Source organism: Phymastichus coffea, unplaced genomic scaffold (assembly GCF_024137745.1).
Source record: "Phymastichus coffea isolate CEN01 unplaced genomic scaffold, Cenicafe_Pcof_1.1 PCOF00181, whole genome shotgun sequence".
NCBI lineage: Eukaryota > Metazoa > Arthropoda > Insecta > Hymenoptera > Eulophidae > Phymastichus > Phymastichus coffea.
This window is the reverse complement of record NW_026706992.1, coordinates 265,806-282,610: the sequence shown is the minus strand read 5'-3', so window position 1 is coordinate 282,610 and position 16,805 is coordinate 265,806. Positions and strand designations below refer to the sequence as shown.

The window sequence follows — 16,805 nt, the reverse complement described above, 5'->3', positions numbered from 1 at the left end:
AAGCCCGCGCTGCTATATGCCCGCGATCGATTTGTCAATTCGCTCCGTCATCGAATTCGCGGCTCCAAAGAGCGATCGTCAAAAGTTGGAGCTGCGCGCGGATATAGAGTTAACCCCGGCGGTGCCTGCGAGCGGAACGCGGGCAATAACTCATCATCCTGCTCCATTCTCGGCTAAAATCCTCGTGCCCCGGAGATACGTCGCCGCAACTACGTAACAACACGCCGAACTAGATAATCAGAGGGCGCGCCACGAGCTTTATCTCAAACAAGCCCAACTCGCGACCACTACGATTACGACGACGACTACGACGACGAGGACGATTGACGCAATTCCCCTGCTCCTCCAGCGCCGCTGATAAATATTGTATTTACCCTGAAAGCTTTGTACGTTTATATCGGTGTTTTCAAAGCGCCACCGTTAATTGGCTCGCGCTGACGTGTGCGTTAATTAGCCTTCGCAAAATCGAGGGAGAGTCGCGTGCATGGGCAGTCGGTTGGCTGTGGCCGCCTATACGCCGAAATGCATTGCGGTCACGTTTTTCCCCGAGGCGTAGCGAGAGATCGATATGTGTGTGCGAGTGTCCGTGTGTGTGTTTGCCAGCGCGCGCGCACGTACGAAGATATAATGGCCACACGGGCATTAAAAAGCTCCACACGTCGCAGCCACTGTTTTACTTACGCCCTGCGCCGCCACACATACGCGCGCTCGAGTGCACCAGTGCCGGTGGGAGTGTATTAGAGGATGGTTACTTTCGCTCGAGAGACGCAGAAAGAAGAGGTACTCCAATGCCGCAGTGAGGGTGCAGTTGTCTTCGCTCCTGGTGAGCGCGCGTCGCTCGTTCGCGCTTATTTGTCGCGCTCCGGTGGCTTTATACACGCCCCCCCTCCCGCTCCGCGCGGATATCCATGTAGCTTTCGGTTTTGCCGCGTCGACCGATTTGACTTTTCAATAATCGCGTGTACCCGCCAATTAGATCGCGGCTTATCGCTCCGCCGACTGCGCCCTCGCAAGTCGGCGCGAGCGTTGTACTTGTACATCTCGTGATTAATGTCACGCCATTTTCGAAGTGGCACACAATCGATGCCGGCGTTGATAAGGGCGTTTGTTTCGTTTCGGATTTAGCGATACAAATTGGGTCGGCGGTGCTGCTGCGCGCCAGCTTTGTCGCTGCAATTATTATGCATAAGACGTAACGCGTCGCTGCTCTCGCGATGGCGCGCATCTAATAATCGAGCGCGTGCTTTTTGAAAACTTGAACGCGACCAAAAGTGGCGCTTGCCGCGCATTATTCTCGATGTCAGCTCTCAAAACAGCGCGAAAGACAATAATTTCAAACGGACTCTCCGTAATTAAGTTATACGCAGCGAATCTACGTGTAGTCGCGCAGCCTATGCCGCCGGCTGTAGAGCTTATAAATACCCGTAGCAAACGATCAGCGAGCGCAAACATACGTTAATAACGGAGCTTATGTGTGCAGTTGCAAGCCACTACGATACGTATATAGCATTCGCTCACTAGTACGCGGCGAAGTCTTGGCGCAGGGGCTATCGACCCTTTTGTCTCACCGCAAGTTTTACGGCTTTGGCACGGCTTCACATTCCCTCTCGGCAGGCTTTAATCCTCGTCATTTCAATCGACGACCAGAGAGAGAGAGAGAGAGAGAGAGAGAGAAGGGGGAGAGGGTTGCTACCTTAAACAATGTGCCAGTAATTCGGGCAGTGATGTGTTCTCTCTTTTTGGAGACTCACGGGCTGCTAGCCAAAGTCGTTGTCATCGGGCGCCTGGACGTCGTCTTCTGGCGTCCTTTTTATTTCTATCCTCCACTCTACTCTCCGCATTCGGTATTTGTGTATCCAAGATAGAGAGAAAGAGAGAGAGAGAGAGAGAGAGATGGAGACACCGCGCCTGCAGTTTGGTAGCGGAGAGCGCAGATAACTTGCGCGTGAGATTGCTGGAGGGCAGCCCGCGCCTAACGCTGGGACAAATGCATGCGCCGTGCACAGCTTGTAATTCCGGCGAGCTCCAGCCAAGCTACGCCGTGATTTAGGGCAGATTACTGCGTGCCGCACTTTGTCTTGCGCTTCTTTTTCCTCCGGGCGCTGCTTGGCCAAATATCACGCGACGCTCATTTGCAGATTTGCTCTCAGCGTTCGCTTTGCGCCCTTGAATATCATTGTTTACACGCGGCGCTCCGCGCTCGTGCACACAATCGCTTTCCAAACCGCGCTGCTCGGGCCGCGTGCGTCGCAGCCGCCTATGAAAATTTCATTTGCGCCTGCGAATGAATCACAGTTAAAAGCTCGGCGGCGCCGCCGCGATTTGTTTGTTGCTAAAACAACGACGACAACCGTAACGACAAATGGCAACGAATTACGCGAGCGCTGGGTGCGCGCCCGAGCTTATTAAATTTTTCATAAGGCAAAAAGCTCTCGAATACCCGCGCGCGCGCGCGCGCGATACTCTCTTATCCGCGGCGAGCGAAAAAAAGATCCGCTCGCGAGAGTCGTTACATCTTTTCATTTTTTACGACGCCAGAGCTGCGCCGCAACGCTGCTCTGAAATTGTCTTCAAATCTCCGCAATACTTTCATCCTCTCAACTTCAGTCTCTCTTCCTCTCTCCTTCTCTTTCTCTCTCCGCATCGTCCTTGCGCCAACTTGCTCTCTGCAAATTTATCTTCCTTGCGGCGAGGAATCGTAAAAAGAGCTTAGCGCGCGCGAGGCGAAAAAGGCGTAAATTACAAAATAAACGGCTCCGTGCCACAGCATCATCAACGTGTCCCACAGGAGTAGTGTGTGCGTGTGCGTGTGTGTGTGGCTCTGTCGTATGTATATCAATCGTGGATTAATTAGTCGTCTGGCGCTCGAACCTTTGATTATTCCGCTAGAAGAGATTGCGCGAATTTGCCCCTTGCATACATATAAATATACATTGTACAGGCCTTTTCCGCACGTAGCGCGTCGAAGCTCTTTTTATGACTGACTTCGTTTGATTCGACCTTTCTGTTCCTGCAAGCTCGCTCGCTTGCCAATATAATATATAAGCTGCCGTATACGTCGCTGTAAAACCTAACGACCTGCGTTTATTTGAAATATTTGTTCAAGCTTGCTGGCTTTTTTCTCTTCTTATCTGTACAGGGAAGCTTTGAGGGTCGGCAGTTAAAATGTCGCTCTGAGTTAAGGCTTTAATTAAAGTCTCGCCATTCTCCGGAAAAATATCGATTTATTATGGTTAATATTGCAGAACACTATTGGGAATGGGGGCTCATAACGCATTGCATTATAATTATTCAATATTCAATTTATACGTCTGGCTAAAAATAAGTGGCAATGAGGAAAACAAAGCAATTACGTATTCGGCCGATAATTCGACTCTATTATAACTTTATTAAAGTTCAATCACGTTCAATTACGATATCAAATGTACTCCTATGAAATTAGGATCAGGTATGCCAGCGGATAACTTAAATATTCGTATGAAGGCGTCTCCGAGCCATTAAATTACTTGAATTCACAAAAGCTGCATTTATGATACCGCGGAAGACATGATTTTATTTACGAGCGATCAATTATTGCACACGTCGCCAGTGAAATGTTAGCAAATCGCATTCGAGTCGACCTATCGAGAATGCTTAAAAAGGTAGAGGCAATATCGAGCGCAGGCGCGAAGCGATGCTCGTGCAGCCAAATAATGCGATGGCCGACGTGCAGCTGTATATATGCATATAAGCCTACGGCCGCGCGTAGGCGAATGAGGGAGTAGCGAGCACGGGAGACAAACGCGTCGCGATGAATCTGGCCGATTCATTAAATTTCGAAGTGCTCCTTGATTGCCGCATAATAGGGCTGCCGCGAGAATTTATCGTCGGACGCGCCTCGCTCGGCCTGTTTACATACAGGCGGCCGCGCAGCTAGCGGCGGCAGACAATAGTAAATTACGGTGCGCGCGCGCGAGCGCCCAATCATTTTTCAGGCGAGAAGCTCGCGCTCGCTTCGCCGGCGCGCGGCTATACCTACCAATTTCCTCGGCGGCAGCTGCACGCAAAGCATTTTCGCGCCGGGGATAGCGAAAACGCTGCAGCCCGCGCGCGAGCAAATATATTCGCGCAATAATATCTCGACGCGTTGCGCCTCGCGTTATTTCGCTCGCTCTCCTTGCGCGTGTCCGTGCGTGCCGAAGCTGCCGCTCGTAAATTCGACTATCTCGCGCTGCCGCGTGTGCGCGCCGAAACGGGCTGCTTCGGAGAAAATCCACAAATGGCAAATATCGGTTTTACACTCGCGCGCATACGTCGTAGCCGCGTCGTCGATTAGGGGAGGATCGAGTGGCCAGTGAAAAGCGCTTCGTTCTTGTTTTCGCGGATGCTACTCTCGCTGACTGCCCTCTGGACCGACGAGTACTCGCGCCAATCGACGATACGGCGAAGAATAGCGCGGGCCCGACGTGGTATTTGGATAGCTCGGAGATCGAAAAATGTCACGAAGACCGAAACTTGCAATCGGCGCATAAGCTACCGATGTTTTTTGCGCGCTCTTTCTCTGGCGGCATTCAGATACGAGCACGCATTGTGTACCTACACACTGCTGCTGTCGTTCCTCGAGCCGTCCAGATTATTTTTCTTGTCACCGCGAGTGTCGTTCGCGAGACGATTGTGTGCGCGGCTGCTGCCTGCGAGAATATAACTTGTACATTTAAAATGAGATTTGCTCTATCTTGATGCAGCTAATGTTATACACTTGGCTGCAGCACAAGAGTTCCAGTATTCCATAAATTCAGATCTTGCCAAGTGTAATGTGCGTGTTTTTTTCTTTCACTGTAAGTACGTAGTCGCAGGCGGTCGGCATGTATCTCGGCGAAATTGCACGTCGGGCATCTTGGCTAACAGTCGCGAATAATCTCCTTTATCAGTGGCCACCCGATGCTTACGTCCCGGCTCGCGACAATTGCGGAAAGTATTTGAACGCGAAGCTTGCGAAGGACTTGCGCAAAGTGGTCCGCGATAGAGGGAGAGACGGATTCCGACTGCGCGTCCTGGTAAATAAAAAGCAATGACACGCGAGAAGTTGCGCGCAGGATACGAGCCGAAAGAAGGGACGCTTTCCTTTTGACATGGTCGGCGTCTCCTTTAAGCTCGCGCAATACGCGAGTGGGGCTCTCGCGCCAGTCGAAAGGGAGGATGAGTCGGCGTTTTTACGGGCCCGACCGCTTTAACTGCGCGGGCGCTGCCGCGCGGAAGAAGCGCCGCGGCGACAAGGCAAGAGGGGAACGGCAAGAAATTACGCGCGGACGACGGCGATGCGGCGTTTTATTTTAGCGGCGGCGCTGATGCGCCCGCTTCTGGCGCGGCGCAGGGGGAGAGCAAACGAGAGCGTCTCGCGTTTCCCCGGGCGAATAAATGGCCGGAACTGCGGGACATCACAGAGCAGATCGAATTATCTTCCGCGCGCGGGCAGCGAGGGATGAGCCCTTCTCTCGGATGCTGGAGGTGTCGGTGGCTTTTCACTCGGAGCTTGCGCGACTACTACGACCACTGCGCGGGCGGTCGCAGCTTTAATTATTTTGAAACGCGCCGCTGCTGCTCGCCGCCTCTGTTGCCTCTAATAAGCCCCGGTTTTATTATGCGAGCTGTGAAATGTCAACTCGCGGCGGCCAGCCTTTCTCTATCTCTCAATAGATCTGTCGCTGCGGTTTCTCGCTCAATGCAGTCGAGCTGGCTGTATTGAAATGAAGGCTTTTTGGGCCACGAATTCACGTTTCGAGTTCGCCGGGCGAAATCAACGTCGTCGCTGCCAGTGACCCCGATCCCTTCGCTCGGCATGCAAACCAAGCCATTTAACATTTATCAAGGACTGACTGTACAAGCCAAATTATGACGTTTCGCGCAATTGCCATGTGTACTTCGGCGAGTGAAAGAGGGGGGCGAAGGCGGCCACGGGCTGGCGATATGGAAAACCCAGCTATCAAAAGATCAAACAAACGTTCGCTGAAAAAACAGAGAGCTCGCGGAGCGCTTGTGTTTTGCCGGCGCGGGGGCGTGCTGGCGCGATAAGAAAAGGAGCCCCATTATCACGGGGGGTACCTGTGTCAACACACCGAGCAAGCGACTCTGACTTCGCGCGCGAGATTTCATACGACAACGGCTGCGGCAAGAGAAAGACTACACGTTAAATATGCAAATTAACAAGCGTGTACGAGAGGCTTGTGTAGGCAAATCCCCAACGAGGTTTTATATAGCTTATCGCTATGGCGCGTACTGCGAAAATTGAAAGCAAAAAAAGCGGCTTCCCTTTCCTCGCTGGTTGCGAAGGGTCGGGGGCGGGGAGGGGGGGGGGCGTCGCTCTTAATATGCATTAGACGCACGCCACGCCAAACAATTCGCCAACGCGTTTTTAACGCAGTTCATCCTGCCGCTGCTACCACTCGACGGCAGCGGCGGAGAGAGTGCAATTTTGAGCAACGAGCCGAGGCAGATCAAAAGCCGAAGGTCTAAGCTCGGTGCGGCTTACGCGCGCGTCTCCTCCGCCTTCCTGCGAGGATATACATATCGTAGCACGGAGGGTGTGCCCCGTTTGCGTGCGTGTAGTATATGCTTTCTCTCTCACTCTGTTCGTGGATCCTTTGTGCCACTACGCAGAGGAGAGGGTCCACAAAGAGTAAATCCTTGCTGTAATAAAGGCCGAAAAGAGGGAGAGAGTGCGCGCACAGTGGCCAATGTTTTCCGCCAGGACGCCTCTGTATTACGATGTTTTTCGGCGGCTTTAAAAAGCGAAAGCCCAAAGTGAAAGTACGAGTTCTCGTTTTCCTTTCAATTTTTTTATTTTCTATTTTTTTTTTTTTTTCGAGCACACAATAGCCCTCGTGGCCACAGCGCGTTATTAAACTTTACTTTCGCGACGCTACCACGCGTGCATATACATCCCGCGGCGCGAGTACCTTTTTCGACTTGGCTAATATACCGCGCGTGAGCTTGTTTCCCGACGGGATCGCGCAGTTTCAAAGATTGTTGATTTTTTTCGTCGTTGATAACGGTCTTGTTGCGAATACGCCTTCTTCGGCAGCCTCGATCCGCAGGAACTATCGTACGCAAACACGGCGAAGCTTATTTGTGGATTTCAGTTTTCAACGTCTATCGCGAATACGACCGGCAGAAGAGCGTGTAAATCGTGCCGCCGAATTTTCGCCTACACGTCCGCATTGATGTAAGAACATACACGACAGAGGCACGCCTGCGCGTGTGTAGTTTTCTTATATGTAAATTTGAACGTTTGAAGAGGCTTCGCGCTGCTTGAAGAACCGCAGCGGGCCAATATTTACCAAAGCACTTGACCCCTTCGCATAGCGTTTTCGAGTTTGTAGGCTCACATTTGTTTCTTCCTTTGCTTCGCTAACATGCACTGCGTACACGTATATGCTTAGCGCAGCAACACGATTAATTCCGCCTTAACACACCTCGATCGCGCGTGGGAACTGTGCTCTTTAAATTTCCCGCTCGTTCGACTCCTGCGCGTACATCCGAGCGAGAGAAAGAATAACGGTCACGGCAATCGATACTGGCCCGTCCGTGCTTTTCTATCGGCGGATATTGAGCCGAAACCGCGGCATGACATTTCGCTGTCCAGCACGCGTCCTTCGAGTGTGTACAGTTTGTCGAGAGCCGCGAGCGTTGCTTAGTTAATAAAAGCTCGGAACGGCAAAAATAAGACCGCTGTAAAAGGCTGTCGATTGCGAGACGTAGCGAGATCGACGGAACGGTAATGAACGAGCCGTGGATCTCTCTTCCGACGGGCATAAGAGTACGAAACTCGAGCATACGTTCAATATTTGAGTAGCGTAACGCCGCTGCTGCAGCCGGCGGCGCGTCCGTGCAGCCGGAGCCGTTCGATTAATCTTCATAATCTGCTTCGTAGCTACGTCCATTACACCGGCACAAAGTGGCTACGGCAGATATTGTGCTGCGCGAGGCTCATAATTAGCCGTCGAACATGACAATGCACGTCGGCACGCTAACGCAGCCTTCGCCGATTCATCAATTTAAAAAGGCGAAAGATTCGGGGAAGAGTCGTCGTTAGTCAGCCAGCCAGGCGGCCATCTGTCCATCGATATACGCGGACGAGAGATGGGTCCCTTCCTCGTAACGTAGGTAAAAGAGCGACTATAACGGTGAGCGCGCGGACGGGGGTTTCGCGGGCTCTGGCGCGCGCGCAACGGCGGCGCAGACTCGAGAAGCAGAGTCGGAGCACGGGCAGGCGTAGCAGTCAGTCAGTGCTCGGCGGAGCCTCTCCGACTGCGCCTCGCTCCGAATCGACGCTCGGCGCAGCTTCGTTCGCCCATTGTCACTGGCGCGCGTCCGCTCGACACAAGCGCGTTTCGCTTTCGCATTTGTCAATCGAGGATATTGGCTGCGAGCGACATGTAGGTCCGGATTCCTCTGTGTCGGCCTCCTTCTCTTCCCCCTTTTCCCTCTCTCTCTCTCTCTCTCTCTCTCTTTCTCTCTCTTTCTCTGCTTTATATACCTCGTTGTCCTCGGCTTTTTGACTTTTTAAAGCTGAAAATCCCAACGACTAAATCCCCCTTTGGAGAAAAGTATAGGTGCACCTCCCCCGTGCGCGAGCACCTTTCCTCTCGGTCCGTCCCTTACCTTGAATATCCCTCTCTCTCTCTCTCTCTCTCTCTCTCTCTCTCTCTCTCTATTGCTTTCTCCGTACCCCCACTCCAGCTCCCTTGCTGTGTCGTCTACCGAGGCTCGCTCTCCCGCGTGCAGTGCTTCAGTCGGTCGCGCGGTGCGATGCGCGCCTAGGATTTCGAAGCGGCGCGTGAAACGACCTCTAATATAGCGGCAGGTGGGCAGCGTGCGCGTCGCACTCTTGTGAGAATGAAAAGTGGCCGCATCATATGAGACGGCTGGGGCGAAAACAGTGTGGAATTCCGCTGCGTTGTTGTGCATCCAGCCGAGCGTGTGAAAGATCAAAAGGCAGCACAGCAGACCGTCGAGTTTGCCCATCTAGCAACGCTACGCTGTGAGTATACACACGCACGCACACACATATATATAAGCGCAACTCTTCCCCGACATGCAGATTATTATGTGGGCACGCGCGTGCTGCGGGCAATATGCGCGACACCGAGGATTCGGAGCCTCCCCGTCCATCCAGCAGCCAAGCGCGATTTATCATGTTTATGTATGAGAGCCGCTTATGTGCCGTGCGACTCTCATCTGGCGCGCCGCTCGCGCTGCTGCCGTTGACATTTCACCACGGATTTCTGCGCTCGGTTATGCTCTAATGTGCCCCCGTTTCTTTTGTTTGCTGCTTTTCTCGGCACCTCAGCTCCCCATTTCAGCCGCGCTCGCTCGTTGAAACGACCGGCGGCGCGATTGCGTGCAGCGCGCCAAACGCACTCCGTTCGATCAAGCGCAGAGCTTGATTTTCGGCGACGAATTAATTTCGCGCGACCACCCCGAGCGGACTTCGTCTTTTCTTCCCGCGCGCGCAAACTACGAAACTCCTCTTTCTCGCCTTGACTCGGGGCGTTTCGCTAACGGTGTCATTGACTTTCGGAGGCAAACTTGGCCAAAACTTTGGCCCCCACCCCCTCGAACGCAACAACTGCGCCCGGCAGCGCTACTGCTGCCTGACACGAATCTGCTCTGCTGATCACTGACAATTTACATGACAAGTGGATCTCGTTTGGTGAATATGTGAATTGCCGCGATAAAAAGAAAATCATTGGCCCGCGCTCGCATTTATTCGGCTTTATTGAAATTTTCGAAGAATGCAATTATCTCTGAAAATCCGCGTGGCGCTCGCGCGCGTACACGTAGCATTGTGTTTCAAAGCGTTCGGCGCGCGGCTCGAGTACGCGCGTCATTGATGAAAATCGCGCGGCAGGCTCGTCGAATATTCGCGAGGCGCGCTCTTGGATTTCTTTTGTGCTCCGCGCTGGATACTTGTATAGCTGCGTGGGCGTGTGTCCCATGGCTGGCGCGGGTAGAGAGACCGGCCGCGCGATGCATCATTGAGAAAAAAAATGACAATGACGATCGCCGGCGGAGGTCGTTTTTCTCGGTCTCCGCGCGGAGAGCGGATCGAATACGTAATCAATGGGCGCGCGCGGGCCTTTTAAAAGAATGATTTGCGGGACGCGGGGGAGATTTTCGGCGTTGTTTTTGTCGCGGGCGCAGTCGCCGTGATGAATTTTGGCCGAGATTGGCTATGACTCACACGACTCGCGGCAGCCAGCAGCGCCAAGCGAGCGAGGATGCCGGCAAACCGAAACTTATTTCAGCAGGGCGAGATTTAGTGCTTCCATTAGCAAGTTCCTTCGGTTTTTCTGGTTCTTTCCTCGGTTAACTAAGTCGCCTCGATTATATTGCCTCTCTGGCGCGCGACGACGAAATTACCGCCGAGAGCGTTTATGCAACATTTAGCGTGGATATAGTACTGGTCGGATTAGCTTGTTTAAAGCAATTTACGAGCGCCAAGTGTGCAGCCGCTGCAAGAAAATCATTTTCATTGGAAGCGATCATTGAAAAACGACATGCGCGCTTTCGAAAGTAAATATACGTTATAACTTTTGCATAGTAAGCAAGAGAGTCTCCGAGTTCGCTCGGCCGTAAATATATGACACTAATAGCGAGCTGCTCGTGTAACGAGCGGCACGGCCGGTGCGGCGCAAGAGCTTTTCTCCGCTGCTGCCCCGTCTGCAATAAAATTTATCGTAATGCACACTTTTGAGGTGGCCACTGGCACGGTCGAGCGTGAAATATCTCTCTCTCTCTCTCTCTCTCACTTACCCACAAATGAACTTGATTTCAAGATAAAACCTGCCTGCCAGAGCTTTTCTTTTCGTTGGATAAATAACGGCGTTAAAAGCCGTGGCTGAATCAGAGTCCCGTAGAGCGCGCGCTTGAACGGCCCATTACAGAGCTGCACGGAGGGGTTATAAAAAAAGCCCGAGCTCCACACTTTTTCCGCGCCAACGGAGTAACGACTTTAAAACGTGCGCGCATAAATACATGCACGGGCGATAAGCGCTCCGAACCGACCATCCTCTCTCTCTCTCTCTTTCTCTCTTCTGGAGACTCCTAAATACTTGCAAAACGCGCGGGTCCCGTAAATGCGCTGCAACGCGCGAATCCACGCGTGAAACGTTAACGCGCGCGCTAGATTAGACTCGCACCGGCGAGAAGAACGTTCAAGACTCGGTCGTGCGACCGAGCAACACCGAACCTGCCTGCCTGTCCCCGTCGACCTGGCGCACAAACCAACCTCACCGCAGTGATTTCCTATCTGCTGAGTGCCTTTGATTCAACTCGTTTCACCACAATTAAACGTAAGAACTCGCGCCATTCCCTCGGTTCGGTAGACTCATCCAAACAGTTAAACTTCGGAATACCGATCCGAACTTAATGTATGTACGCGTGTGAGCGAGTGCTTTTATGATGTTCAAGTATCGTTTAACGTACGAACCGCTAATCATTTGCGTGTTCTTCCCTCTCGACAAATTTACATCTCTCTTCTTGAGGCTGCAACCATAAAGCTACGCAGCGCTTTTGCCATTAGCTCCGCAACTAATTTATTGCCACGCACACCACACTGAAATTAAGACAGAGAAAGAGAGAGACAAGATGTCCTTTGATAAAGCTCAATTTTCTCTCTCTCTCACTTCCTCGTAAGGGATTTTTGCATAACTCCCGAGTCTGGTGATTACGAAAGTTCGCCGGTTAATTGCGCTTTAAAAAAATCATCGTCGCGCTAGTTCATAAGACGTTTTTACAATTAGTGCTGTCTCTTCCGTTTTTCCCCATTTATTTTTAGTCTTGTGCTCTTCTTCGTTGTTTCCGCGCTCCTTTTTTTCTATTTTTCTCGCGCGCGCTTTTGTTCGACTGCGCGGTGGTGGTATCTTCGCGCAGCCGTTCAACTTTTTCCGCGAGCGACAATTTATTCCATTTTATATATTGAATGAGAAAAGAAGTTTATTGCCGCTGGCGCGGTCGCGACGGTGCGCGCCCACGGATTTACATTTGAAAGCTGTCGATCAAAATGGCCTTTTTTACTCGCACTTTTTCCCCATACTATGCAGTACCACTTTCTCTCCCTTTTATTTATCATTACTACTATTATTACTAAAACACTCGCTATACATGTGTCTACAAACGATAATGACAGGCTGTTGAAGCCAACTTGGAATTAGCATTTTTGCAGCTCGCCTCGCTCAGCTTACATTATTCATGCCGGCATGTAAATGTCGAATCGGAAAGATATTCGTCTTCGATTACCCTACAATTAGGCCTCATAATAAACAACTTAGCTCGCACTCACTCGTAAATGTATTTCACTTGGTAATAAATCTGTCAGCGTAATCCTCGCGCGAAATTTTCAAACAAAAACTATAGGCCGCGCGATACGGCCGAGCGATAGCTTTTTGTAGCACCCTAGCCTGTCAGTATTTATATATGCACATTATCATCGTCGAGCGATAATGCATTCGCCTCTCGACAGGGGAGTGGAGGCACAAGGCGCAACACAATCGCGAGCGCCAAAGGGCTTCTCTTTGTCGCGTTTCTCCAAATCGGTCGCGCGCCGATCCGAGGGATCAAGAGCGACGCTCGTTCGGCGATCGCGGCGCAAAGATTGGCCCCCGCGTATATAGGGAAAGTCGAGAGGAGCATCGAGCATGGTAGTAGCGCCTGATATTAAACGTCCCACGCGCACACGATCGCGCAGCGAACCTCTCGTCGTCGTCGTCGTCGTCGTCGTCGCCGCGATAAATTATTCATGCGAGGCATCGACTTTCAGTCTTTCGCGCTCGTGCCAGCAGACACACCTCGCTGTGGCTCTATCAATTTATTCCCCTCTCTCGTCGCCGTCACCGTCACCGCCGCCGTTGTCGGACTACCGGTATGGTGTCGGGTTACCGAAAAAGGGCCTTAAACGCTCGTGAATTGACTTGGACTGGAGCGTCCGCGCGACGCTCGCCTCGTTTTTCTATCGCGTGTCGATGTGGCGAGCGGCAGAAGCAGCAGTCTGTCGTCGCGTAAAACTGATTTTATCAGGGCCTGGAAAATACGTCGGCTGCACGCGCGCGCCTCGATGTCGAAACTTGGCGTAAATTCGTTAACCTTTTTATAAATGTGGGATTTGCTTTTTCCTCTCTTTTTTTTTACGACTACATGGCGAAGAGTCGGGACGAGAAGTGCGCGGCGATATCGAGTTTTTTTAAGTATCACGATCGGTGGAGCCGCTGCCGAGACATTAATTTTACTTTTATTGTTAGATCTGGAGGCGTGGCAGCGCCCGAGCTTCTAACCAACTCGGACGCGGAGCCAGCACTATCGCTCGAGCAGAAGTGCGCGTCGTAAAAAGCTCTAAATTATTATGGATAAAACAATGCGAGGCAGAGCACCTAATAACATTCTCCTCGCCACGGCAAGTTAAAAGTAGAGAGAAAAAAACAACAGGTAGCGTGGCGGCATAAGTAGTTGCATATAAAGCCCCCTGCCGCGTCGCTCGCGCCCCAGTCGAGCGAACAGATAAAAAATTGACGATACTCAGCGCCTGCATTCGCCTTGCTGCTCACTCAATGCCTGTAATAAAGTTATGGCAGAGCAGTGCGAAGCCGCTTCCTCCTAGGCGCTTAAAGTTCGATCGGCGCGGCACTTACAGCGGCAAGCAACACGAGGACACAATCTTCTTGCGCCCCCCCCCCCCCCCCCACCCGCAGCGCAGCCGATTACGCACTAAACGGAATGTATTTCCGCCCTGCGTGCTTGCAAAGGGGCGCAACCTCTCGTTCGCTCGTTTATTTGGTTTCTTTCTTCCCTCTCCTCCTCGCGAGGAGATGAATCGCCGCGCAACGAGCTGCCCACGAGTGCGCTACGTCGCAAAGCCGACTTGAAGTTTAATCTATTCGGATATAAATATCAAGTGGACCAGAGAGAAACAGATACGAAGAAAGACACATGGGGAGAGGTGGCGCGCCGCGCGGCTCAATGCACTTGTGTGCGCGGATGAAAACCGCGCTCGTTTAGCCTGCAAATAATTCCATGTGAAGCCAGAGCGAGAGCTCAGCCATATCTACATCGATTACTCGGCCAGCCGATATTTTTCGGTTCAGTGGGGCATACTCGGCCGCTTTTTTTCTCGCTCTCTCTCTCTCTCTCTCTCTCTACCACCCACCTACCTAGATTTTTACGTTGATTGAATAAACATTTTTTTCTCGTTTCATATGTGTAAGTAACGCATCTACTTTGACCGTAGGTGTGTGCGAGCCCAACAAATGATTTTTTTTTCGCACGCCAAACGACAAAAATTTACTTTTGACATGCACAGAAAAACTATTCATGAAACGCCGATAGTCGCCGCCTCGAGCGATAGATCTTGATAAATATGAAATGGTTTTCCGAACGAAATACTTTTACCTGTAAATATGTAAAAAATCGAGAGGGTTTTCTCATTTCGAGAAATTAAAAAAAGCACCAACAGACCGTTATATATGCAATACAATGTATGGGTGTCGCACAACACCGTGCAAATAAATAAATTCGCTTGCGCGCGGGAGCTTGGTTCACGAGTAAATCGGAGGCCGCTCGGTGAGCGGCTCAGTTAACCGAATTCAGCGCGTTATACGGCAAGGTAAGCGTGCCTGCGAAGGCTCCTCGAGTCCGGAAAATCGCTGCTCCCGTGCTTGCCGCGCGTACGCGACAAATTCCGCCCATTTTCCCCAATTAAGCCCCGACGAAACCGAATCAAAGCCGACGTCGCGACGAACCCAACCCACGGCCGCCTGCGTGCGAATTTCCGAGCGCGCGCAGTCATTTTCGCAACGTTACGGACCCACGCCGCGCGCCAGGCTGTGCGCGAGATGCGCGCGATTTTTTTTCCCTTTATGCGAGAGAAAGAGATCGACGTCGGGGCTGTTATGCTTCACTATCCCATTCTCATTCCGACGTTCCATTATCTCTCTTCTTCGCCCATAGCAAGAGAGAGAGAGAGAGAGAGGGAGCCGGAGTTCCGCCATTAATTTTTTCCGCCGCGTGCCGAGTTCATTATAAGGCGAGACTTCCTAGCACTCGTAAGTCCGCGGGCTCTACTACTTCTCTCCCTCTTTTTTTACTTTCCTCCCTGCTTTGAATCTTCTCGTCCGGCAGACTTATCTTTTACGACTCTCTTTCTCTATCTCTATTTTTTTTCTCTCGACCTCTTCTTCTTAGTCCGTTTTATCTTGTTTACCATTCGCGTTACTCTTTGACGCGCAGACCACGAGCCTGCCGCTGTTTTTTTTGCCCTCCGCCTCGCTACACTTGGCCGACAGTTAGGAAATTGATTGGGCAAGTTTTGATTACGCTTTGATTTTTGCTTAACAAACTAACGAGCTCCGAATCTCTTGATTGGCCCAACGCGAAGCAAAAGAAAATATATAGAAAAAAGGAAAATTGCAGAAATATGGAAAGCGAGTGTTTGCAATTTGTTACATCCAGATTCTCTTTGTGAACTATTTAGATGTGAGTATGTGCTTTTACATTCGCATGCGCTGCACGTGTCGTCACATACGTACTGAAAATAAAGAGGGAAACGTTCTTTATTCAGGTTGTTCAATAAAAGGCACAAGGAAAGAAAAACGAGGCACCTACGTATCTTGTGATGGTGCAGCGGCACGAATAAAATTCAGTACAATCAATTTGCCTCCCATTCACACTCGCTTGCGCACACAGACACACACACACGCACGCACTTATAGATCGAAGAAAGCAAACATTTAGGAGAGCTACACAGCTCATTAGGCACTCGCCCCATATAACTCATCATCCCTGGATCTTCGTCTTTCTTTCTTTATGCGCGATCCATCACCTCGCTCTCGCACACTCACGCGAAATAACGACACACGCGAATCGCCTATTCTAAATCATCGTTCTCGGCCGATCGAGCCCTCGTAAATCTCAAACTCTCTCCGCGTCCGACGCTATTTATTTCCGACGCGCGCAGCGGCGGTTTATTAACGAGTTGGCAGCATAACCATTCGTCAAATCGCGAAGAAAAAAAGAAAGAAAAGAAAACATTTAGCTCGTACCCATGGGTCTCCGGTTAATTACGAGGCTAATACAATTATCTCGTTTGTCAATTATTGGCTCTGGCCGTTTCGCCGCGGCCGACGATGAAAGTCGCGCGCCGCGCGAGTTATGATTGTTACGCGCCGGTCGATCGGCTTAATTGGGCGGCCATTCGCCGGAAAGACGCAGCTAAAAGCTGGCCGATTGATCGTCTCCGTCCGGGCGAGCGAGCGTTTTGTTACATTATTAACACTCGCGGGCGCGGCGATTAATCGGCCGCCGGTAGAGAGCAAATAAAAAGGAAAGAGCTCGGCTGGACGGTTGTGCAAGAGTTTGTACCGAGCGAGCGAGTGTAACCTGTTAGTGGCCGATTTTTAGCGTCTAATTGTGAGTATTTTATTGAAGCTCGTAAAGTCCTTAATTGCCGCACTTGAATGTGCCGCTCTCTCGTGCGTGCTGCGCGCTTACTCCACTTGCGATTTATACGCGAGTGCATTTTCAAAGATTATTTATCGCGCTTGTCTGTTTTACATCCGATATATTTATCGTCGCGTTCGCGCGAGTATCCGAGGCCTTCTTTTTCTGGCGCGTCCGCGTGTTCGTCGGAAAAACGCTTTTATTCGCGCGCCTTCTCAAACTGTCGCGTAATTTACCACGCCGACATTATACATTCGCGGCGCGCGTGTCTGTTTACGTGTAATTTGTACGAGTGGCTGTCGCGTGCTAAAATGAGCAACTCGCGTAAATTATTTTAA

General features: G+C 51.3%; 1 protein-coding gene across 2 annotated transcripts in view; it reads left to right on the top strand.

Moving 5' to 3' along the window:
• The first annotated feature begins 8,278 nt into the window (after positions 1–8,278).
• Positions 8,279–16,805, top strand: part of LOC131673502 (carboxypeptidase N subunit 2-like) — a 66,599-nt gene continuing 58,072 nt past the window's right edge. For both annotated transcript variants that reach the window (XM_058951523.1, XM_058951521.1), the window contains exon 1: positions 8,279–9,019. The gene's annotated coding sequence lies outside the window, so the exon portion shown is untranslated. The remainder of the gene's footprint in view (positions 9,020–16,805) is intronic.